The sequence below is a fragment of the Pomacea canaliculata genome, linkage group LG8 (assembly GCF_003073045.1).
Source record: "Pomacea canaliculata isolate SZHN2017 linkage group LG8, ASM307304v1, whole genome shotgun sequence".
NCBI classification, from domain to species: Eukaryota; Metazoa; Mollusca; class Gastropoda; order Architaenioglossa; family Ampullariidae; genus Pomacea; species Pomacea canaliculata.
In genome coordinates, this window is record NC_037597.1 from 4,901,592 (window position 1) to 4,912,078 (window position 10,487).

Below are 10,487 nucleotides of genomic sequence, written 5' to 3' on the forward strand. Positions count from 1 at the left end.
GCTCATTCTATCTCTCGACTTTTGCTGGTGAGCACGTGGTCATCATTTGGTGCAGGTGGTTGGGGTGAGGAGGGCCGAAGTGGATAGACGCAGCTTCTGTCAAGGCTCGTCACCGAGGTTTGTGAGGGACGATAAGTAAGTTCTGCCTGCTACCGTCAGTCCCGCTACTCACCAAAACCACAGACCTGTCCAGCAGTGCATGCCGTCACCTCATACGACGTCACAGCTGTCCACGCGAGGCCACGATGGTTAGCGAGACTTCGACGAGGCTGTTCACCTGGCTTGCTCTCTGCAGCTTCCTGCAGGTGCTGATCAGTATTCACACCTGATGGTGTAACGTACGCTTCGCTCGAACAAGAAAGGAGAGATTAAATCAAAATTCAGTCAGGTTATGTAAGAATGAAAAGCTGTCACCTCCTCAACACTCACCCGGAACCACCAGCTGTCAAGATTTTAACGAGTGTGAATACTTCACACTCACCCGACAGTAGTCGCAGGCTCCTGACAACAGGCGCGATGGCTCTCCGATAAGGGCCGTGGTCCTTACTTCACAGGTCCATCATGTCAAGTATTAATCGTCATAAAGATGCAAACTGTTGGCCTTAATCGCGAGATTAACACATGCGCAGTGGCGCTCCTACAATACACTCGTGTTGTTTCATCAAGCACACGGTCCTCGATGGTTTCTGGACGGATTTTCCTTGGACAAAAACTGCTACCAAACGATCAAATAACCCCCTCCTCCCCAACATTCGCCAGAAACCCACTTTTTCTTCTTTCAAAACCTCTCTCATCTTATTTTATCCCCTTTGTCGTTGCCGTGAACTTTGGTAACGCCTGCTGCGCCTCCCTACCTGCTCGAACATCCAAAGCCAATAGAGAATAGTACCCTCTGTATTTCATGAAGGCCACAAGTAGAAAGAGAGAAAGAAAAAAAGAAGAAAAACGCAGAAAGAAAATCTAGTATTTTTTTTTTAAACATTGGTCAAACGTTAGTCCATATTTTCCCGGCTAACAACAGCCTGTACTCGGTGGAAAATGTCGAGAAAAAAGCAGGAGGAGACGGCCGTCGACCGACCGGGAGCTTGTACTGTATGAGAGTGATCTTTCCATCAACTCCTTTCCGGCCTGTATATGCTTCTTTACTTACAATGGCTATTACCGCTTTATTTTATGTTATTTAGAGGTATGCACAGCTGATGACACATGGCTCCATTGGTACACCGCCCGACAAAGAGCCTGTCACGTCCATCACGGACTAACTACGGGCGTTTGTGGACAGTGTCACACACACCTTCCTGAGCGTGCCACAAAGAAACAGCTGGCTGCATCAAAAGATCAGAGTTGTGTATCGGAAGAAATGAGAATTCATCGACTGAAAGAGCGATCGACCAAGAGGCGCGTAGTTGAACGACTGCCTGCCGACCTCCGCCACAGCGAGGTGAAGAACGAGGACAATCGTCGGACGACGACAGATGAAGCGAGGGTCGCATGCTTGAAGATGCTGATTCTCAAAATGTGTGTAAACATGGTTTTGTTCGGAAGAGATCACGAATCATTCAAAATATTGACATTCTTCATCTGAATAAAATGGATTTTTAGACGGAATTCTAGTACCTGGCTACGTGTTATTAATATAATTTTTTTTTTTCTGCAAATAGTTGTCAGTATTTTTACTGTTCGCTTTTCACAGTTTAAGACGATCACCTACAGGGTCTACCAGAAGTCTTGGCTAGCCATGTCCCATGCTGCGTGGACGTCACTCGGACGGTTATCTGACCGATGCAGCTGCTGGCTGGCCAGATCGGTCAAGCATGAAAGGCAACGGCGCGACGCGGCAGTTTTCTCCGCCGTGCTGGCGACAAAACTTGTAACATAAGCTGGTAAGCAATCTCGCCAGAACCTTGAGAGAAAAATAGTCCTCCGTCTGATCAGAATTAAGAAAAAAAATGGCAAGCAATCTTGCCAGAGCGTCGAACGCAAAACGATCGGCCTTCTGTGAAAGAGTCAAGAAAAATAAAGCCAGCGAAGCTAGACTTCTGTCTCTCAAAACGAAGGATTGTTGGAGGAAGAGAGGGGAAGGGAGAAACCCCAAAATCTCTTTCAAGACATCTTCAAAAGTCAGCAGCAGTTACATCCAATCACACTACACTACCTTTAGAGTTGACGACGATTGACTAAACTTCATCACCGATGATAATTCCTACCACAACTTCTTCCTTTTCTCCTCCCTCCCCACCAATAGGCCCACCCACCCTTACAATCAGCAAAAACTCAGCAGGCAGCAAGTCTCTTTTGTCCGGCCCTTGTCACAGCTCGGTCTTGCAAAAATAAAATAAAAAAAAAAAAAAACATGGCGGGCATAGGTGAGCTGGGCGTTTGCCGAGCACCCGTTGGAAGGGAGAGCCGGCAGTAGGCCACCTTGCGTGCACGCACAGCGCCAGGTGTACAAACAGGGGTTACGGCATTCAGGTACAGGTCACTCCTCCATCGACCGGAAGCAGTCGATAGAGAACATTTGTTTTGAAGAAAATTAGTCAAGGCGCCCTGCTTTCAGCGAAGGCATCGGATGCAGCAGACAGGGGGAAGTGGGCGGGCGGTGGACAAACAGCAAGGAGGTCAAAGTCTAATTGTCTTCAAGGTGCGCAAACAGGAGGTACATCCCCGCGCGCATGCGTGATTGTGATGTCATTGTGACGTGATTTAAAGTTGTGAGACGATCTTTTAAACGAACTTTCTGCCCCAAAAACTTTTTTCCTTTCTGTTATATAAAAATTCTCTGCCAGGAACGACGGAGCAACAGACTGGTCTGGTAAGTTTTCCGGGGTGAGTTGTACTCGGCAAAGAAACAAGAAGTCTGCGTGACGTGCGTAAAACTGCTCGTAAATTTGTATGTGGTCAAAAGATTTCGATGCTTAATTACAAACAAAATAAAAAAAACACATCACATTCTTTGTTGTTTTAGTTGTCTTAAGCGTTTAACGACTTTTATATTTTAAAAACTAATTAATGTACTTTTCATCGTGTAATCTATTATTCACGCTTAATCTGTGTAATAATTTGTCTGTTACATAATGTGAACTGTTTTCTCTAAGAGCATGCGCATAATTGCATATAATATACACACGAGTAAAAACATATCATACACGTATTGTAATACAGCAAATCATACAAACAACACACAGGCTTATAGTCTCATTATAAACAAGAGAAGGAAACTCACTGACAGCAAGGACAGTAAAATAAATAATTTTTGCTTTAAATGACTGAGGGAACGATTCACACTCAAGACTGTCTCTTAGTCATCGTCTTCGTCGTTTTTGCCCCCCTTCTTTATAGAAAAAAATATTCTCCAAAAATCACACAAAATTTGTTCGCGGATCATAAATTTCCTACAAAGGACCAATCTTATTTGAAGCCTTCGTCCGTTGCGCTGTGGAATCTTGCTATGCACGCGATAATTGCCTTGTAATTGCACATTTAAAATCAATCGATGGATCAGATTTTAATCTTCTGCCAAAGCAACGACTCGCCTGAGAACGGTCACACGAAGCTTAATTATCACAACACGCTAAGCCGACATATTGCCAAACGAACAATAACTCCTGCGCACCCTTCCGGCCTGACTTCTCTTCCGCTGCCTGCTTGCCCTCTTTTTACACTTGACTGATTTTGAACTCCACCGGTTTTTTTTAAATTTTTGCGTATGATTACCCGAACATACAATGTTCAAACGCTCGATAAATTCCAGGACTTGACAATGAAGTTGTTGACGAGATTTTGTCGATTGTGCTTTTTGTTCTTTTAAATCGGTAATGAGAATGAGATAGAACATCAAGCGAAATTTCGAAATAGCCTAAGTGAACCCAACGAGGAAAATACCCAAACGGAAAAATCCAGCAAAAACAGTTTCAAGGTCTAGAAAAAGGAAATTGCCATTAAACATTTTTTTTAATTAATCTGATCCGGAAATATATGACTTACTAATTAATTAACTTGTTAATAAGAGTACAAACAAATTCAAATAACTTTCAAATATTTGTTTAAAAAATACTTGACATCCACATCTGTGATACTCAGAATGATACAGACAGCGGGTTAGAAGTTGGAAGAGGGTTAATGAAGAGGTGGGAGTGGTAAGTCGTTAAGATTACAAGAGACAAACAGTTTCTGTGATTACAGGGTGTACAAGAAGTTCAGAACTGATTAGTAGTCGACCCCAGTAACCTAACACTTCGCACTTGACACCTGACAGTCGTCGATAACACATTACACACTGCAGCTGACACACATCGGATCCTTGACGATGGAGAACAAGGTTACACCTTAGGGTTGACAGCAGTTACCCTAAGGATAAACACAATAGAAGCAATTTTCTTCTAAAGACGAAAACGACCTTTTGAAGTTACCTTTATGTCAAACATGCCTGTTAGCCTCCAGACCTTTTCCTTTTTTCTTTCCTCGCAGCTATCACAGTTCACTGGAAGAAAACAAACAAAACAAGACGATCACAAATTGAATAGGTTGAAGACACAGGCCCCCCCGACCATCTGTCACAACTTCTTCTGTTTGCCTAACGGCATCACAATCTCTTCGGCAAATACAAAACCATTTTTAAGACTGAAAGGGTTAAGCGACGTTGTGTGCTCGCTCGCCGAGTGTTCACACGCTCGTGTTGTTTGTTCAAATGACTGAGGAAACACCTCCGACCCTTTGGATACAGCTAGGCAAACAAAAGCTGTTGTGAACACGTAAGCCGGAGGTGAATTTGTAGGTGGACATCAAAGACTCGCCGACACAACAGCTGATGCTGGAGACGCCGACAAAAATGTGGATAGAGAATACGTGGATGTAAGTCTGCTGATCTGTGTGGAAAAATGCAGAACTGTTTTTGAAATAAGAGAATTTGCACGTGCTTGTGTCAGCTCGCACTTTCTGATTGAGTCTGATTTTTAATAAATTTGGATTTGTAAGTGGTCGTGTTGGCATTTAGAAGATATGGATAAGTTACCTTGACCTGGTCTTTACTGGGCACAGTAGTATTCACACAGGAGTTTCATTTTCAGTTGTAAGTGAAGGAAAGAAGTCGCACCATCAGGTGGGCATCGAACCAGCGTAACATCGACTTAGCGAAACTCGAACAGAGGGCTGCCGAGGGTATAACGAGGGTTTGACGAGACTTCAAGCCGTCAAATCTCCTGACGTATTTTATTTCTGTGTAGTTTCTCAAGTTATACCTGAGTAGGGTTAGTGTACAGGCGATGTGGAGACAAGTGAACTGCCGACTGGTGAGCAAGTCCGTTAACAATTTCGTAACTTTACGCCTGATCGGCTGACGCCATCGTGTGAGCACTACTCACATGTACCCGGTACACACCTGACACCGCGATCTGTACTTCGCATGCCATTATTTTTTCCCCCCATTTTACATCTTTCTCTCTCTCCTGCACCCGAACCCTTTCATCTTCCAGATTCCGACGCCAAGTACCTGTCTAAAAAAAAAAAAAAATATCGACAGCCAAGGTACCTGATGTCAGCACAAAACCAAAATTAAAATGGATACTTGAGCCTTTTAAGTAACCATGGATACCAGCAGTGTTCTAATGCGCAAAGAGACCCAGAAAAGACCGTAACTCAAAGCGACTGTCATCCGCGCTGAGCTGTTTAGGCTGCAGCAGCAACAACTCCATTAAAACCCCACCAACGGCATCGCAACAGGTCCGGCGGTGGAGATTTCGCCGCACGACAGTCTTGGAGGCGCAGCAGACGCAAGATTCCAGCGACTTGCAGACGTTGCGTGTCGCGGCAGCCGTGCCGCGTGCCGTGCCGTGCCGCCAACCGCCGGAGGCGCGACCCTTCGCTTGCTCCGCAGACTCCACGGCGCCCACACCCTGATAAAGTCATTAGATAGGCCGTCGTAAAAAGGAGCATAAAGATGGAGGGGAAGGCTGGTGTGCGATTGTGGCGAGAACGGTTGTGGAGATATAAGGAAAAAAATAATTAGACGTTGGATCAAAGGATCTGGTAGAAACCGTTACAAACGTTACCGTTAATACAGGGGCAAGGATAATTGCCGTAAACACCACCATTACATCACACATTACAGTCTACATTACCTGACCACGGATACAAGTCCTTCTCGATGAGTATCTCTTGCATTAAAAACAAACAAACAAACAAACACCGTTGCCATATTTCTTCGATAATCGGCTGCAACAGGCGAACTTTTTCTTTCCACAGACATTTCCAGGAATTCGTTCAGACGGCGGGTAAAGAGCATAATCATCCAGAAATGATGGACATGGGAGGGCCACAAAGAACTTATCATGTCAGCAATCCCGTTTGCACACTCGGCGAATTGTACAGGTTCACGTACACGTGAACGGTCGATGAGGCCTGTTGGAGCTAGTCCAATGGTCAAAGGTCAGGTGAAAGAGTTTAAGACAGCGATTGGCGTATATTTGCATATACTTATTCCACTGCCCACAGGAATGAATGCAGCTGCCGAGTGCTGAAAGCGTTTCGAAAACAAACATTAGCTTTTATAATTAAGGAAATAAGACAGTCTTAAAATTTTATTAAAAATGACGGATAATTTTTTTTCTGCATCAGACAGGGATAGTGTGAGTGCGTGCGTGATGGGTGTGTGTGTGTGAGTGAGATGTTTTCCACCAAGCAAGGAATAATATGGCAAAGCAGCCGGCCCTGTAGAAAGAATAGGGTGGGAAGTAAGGGGTGTGGATGCTATATGTCACACAGGTCTCCTGGAATGTCAGCAAAAGCCTTAGTAAAGTGATCACGTGATTGATGAACGTGTTTGCTGGACAGTCTGGCAGCCATGTCTGTCGCAGTGTCTCTGCCTTTTTTTCCTTGACTTTTTTTACAAATATATTTCATCATTTCTTCCATCTTTTCTGGGGGAAAAAATTATCTTAAAAAAGGTTAGTCAGTTTTTTTTTAATTTCCCACGATTACCTAAGTAATGGTGGTGTGAGTGGGTGGACGAGCGAGCGAGTGGGTTGGTGAGTACACATGTGTGGGAGGCGAAAGAGGAAGATTGTTAAACAGCGATTGGCTATAAAAGCCTAAAAGATTTAATTAAAGAACACAGTGCTTAATGAAGCTTGATTAGCTCGATAGCTTGAGAAGTAATTAATGACGTGGGTTTTATTCCACCCGGCTGTTGAAGTTTGTTGTGCAGGCAGGTATTTAAACTGTGATTATTATTCGCTAACAAGAGTTTCTTTTTTGTTTTGCAAGAGTTTGTTTTTTTAATTTTCTTTGTCGGAAATGAGGCTTTCCCTGAAAACACGCAAATTGTGTGGGAGGCTAATATCATTAGGGTGATTGCTCGACAGGTTTTGTTACTAAGCAAGGAAATAGTCATTATTTTTAGTAGGTAGCCGTGGGCTGTACTATGCCATTGTCACAGGTCACAGCTTCATTACGGTTTGACCTGCTTCAGGGTAGTTTCTGAGTAAACAACGGCTTCAACATTGTCGTTGGTGTCACGTTTCATTTGTTGATCTTCACTCGACCTGAACACATTACAAGACAGGCAGTGTGCTCCTCAACTTGAGTGCTTAATGACTAATGGGGTACAATTTCGTTTTTATTATTTTTTATAATGACAGGGTGAAGTCAGTGCAAAATATTATGTCCACAATCCTGTCTTTTTCTACATACGCACCTAAAATGATCGCCATGCACAGAAAGAGGTCAAAATCGTGAGGTCACGTTTTCACACAAATACGACAATTAACAATCCCAGCTCTCGTATTGGCTGAGATCGTCACCACGGAAACGCATCTTTGTAAAACTATGACGTCTGTGTTGTTGAGTGCTTCCAGTGCAAGGTGAGGACAGAATTTGGATTAATCTTTAACATTGTTTGTCGTGCAGTTTACACTTACTCGACAGATGACTGAGTGAAAAGGCCGACCTCTGAAATCAGATGTTTAAATAGAAGGCCATCGTCGTCCTCAACAGATGCTGCCATGTGAAGGTCTCAAACTTCAAATAAAAGACAAGGTCGAGTGCCTCTTGCAACATTTCCAAGCAGAAGTCCTTCGAGTCTAGTTTCAAGGAATGAAGGGACTAGATATATCCCATCAACTGATTTAGAATCCGAAACAGCAGTACACCTGTACACCTGTACACCCATCAGTCTGGTGATAAAACGCTCAAAAGGTAGCAATTTGAAGATGGCCATAATCCTTCTCGTATTAAACACCAAGGGAGACAATACAAGACCAACCAATCACGTGTCAGGAGCTTTTGATTTGTTTTCTTTTGTTTCGAAGCAGGTGCCTCCTACACCTCAAATCGGCTCAAGCTCGGCTCTTCAAATCCTGATCACTCGTAGCGCCGTCGAGCCGTGAACCTGTGTCGCCGAGACCTGAATTCAAATGTTATGCCGGTAGGTAAACAGAATCCGAATACGATTATGCCAATTTTAGGGACGGCCTCCCTCACCCACTCACCCTTTTGGCAAATAGGATGTGAAGGAGAGAATCTCGGCTACGACTGATAAATGATACACGGGGGTTACGTCGCGTGGCGGAAGCGAGACACTGCGCATGCGCCCTTCGAGAGGTTCGTGCGCGGGACGCTGAGCACGTGCGGGCACGCGTGCGGCTAGGAGGCGCCCTCACGGACAAAGGTAGTTAGCCGGAAGAAAAGATGAGCAGACAAGTCCCTGCGACCTTGTGTCGCCCCCTGGTTCAACTCCAGCATGGACCTGACAAAGCTAGGGGAGGCAAGCGGGACGCGAAGGGCAGAGAACTCCACATCGATAAAGCTCAATAAACGCTGACCCTGGTAACCACGGGCCAGGTGTGCAGGCCATGAGTTTTCTGGTGTTAACTTTCAGCAGTCTGTTGCCTGCTAGCTGACAGGTACCTTTAGCCATCAAGCTAGCGACTAGCGACATTCAGACCACGCCACTAACGGCCACACCACGGACAGCAGCAACAGTCTGGTGGACAGAAGGGTGGACTGTTTAAAATGTTAAGTCTAGTTTTATTTGCATTATTAAGATCTGGCTTTTTAAAATTATTTTTAACTGACGGAATGTGAGCAGGACGAGGAGACCACCGCCAGAAGGTTGTAGAAACAAGTGACTGAACATTTTCTCCACTGCGGGTATACATCCACCCGTGTAAGAGTTTGAAGCCAATTGTTTGATAACATTTCCATCTTTTCCCACATCGCCTAGCAAATATTTAAACGTATTATTAAAAGGCAAACCCTTTAAATGATAATCCAATCAGAAAAAAGCATAATCCTCGCCGTTGTTGACTTTATTGAGTAAATGTCACGTGTTGTCTGTTGGAGGGAAGTGGGGATGAGGAGACTAAAAATAGCCACCATTGATCTCGACACCAAATACTACAACAAAGAAGATAAAACAATATAGAAAGCACGTCGGCGAGAAAACTGCGGATGTTGTCATCAGTCGACGAGAAGATGGATAATCCAGTGTTCAAATTCGTTTATCAAACTAAAGATGTTTTCACACTAACACCTCACCCCACCTTTCCCCTCCAGAAAAAAGCGTGAAAATTTCATTTTACTTGAATATTCTAGGTGATTTCCACTCCTGACAAGCAAAATAATGTCGGAATTTCAGGTGTAAAGGTACATTGAAAAAAAAACTTCTGTCGTCCATCAATGCCGGAGAAAGAGAAAGCATGTTGAAATGAACCTCACCGTTATCTGATTTTTTTGCTAATCGCAGAGGGCGCCATGTGCCTAAACCGAACGTCGCACGGTTTTCAATTTTCCCCAGCGCCAGCCGTGGAGCGTTTGCACACGAACCCCATCAATCCCATCAATCCTCTCGCTGCCCCGGAAACCACCTCCATGGACGCTGGATGCTGAGCAGAGCTGGAGGATAGTCATAGGTTGCTAAGAAGGAATCGGAATCGAAAGAGGTGTTTAGGGGACGGGGAACTAGTTTGTTCGTTGATAAAGGCTGAGGAAAAGACGACATGTTTAGGAGGGTTTGTAAAAAAAAAAAAAAAAAAAAAAGCACAAGGCGTCTGGAAGGGTAGCTCCTACCCCACGTGTGCGACAGAATCGAGGTCCACCTCTGGACTTCCCACACTTTCACCCGCCTACACAAAGAACATGGCGGGGTGATGTCTGTGTTATGATCATTCCACACACACCTGCTCGTACAGGTAGTAGTTGTGTCCTCCTCATCCTCATGTATAAGAGCGGAAATAAATGTATACGTTCTAACCTCCTGAAGTGAGAGGTTCACTGTGTCTAATGGCCGCACTTCTTTTGATCACAGCGGTGTCCATCACTTTCTCGCTTCTCCAGCCCTACACGTGGTCAAGTACCCCTTCCAAGACTGGATCATCTGGTCATCAGTATGCTGCACTACACGAGTATCGAACTGACCACTTGGTGTGTCATCTACCCTGACCTCCAGTGGGTTGACCCCTCACCTCTCGGCTTCCAGGAACAGTTGAGTTGGG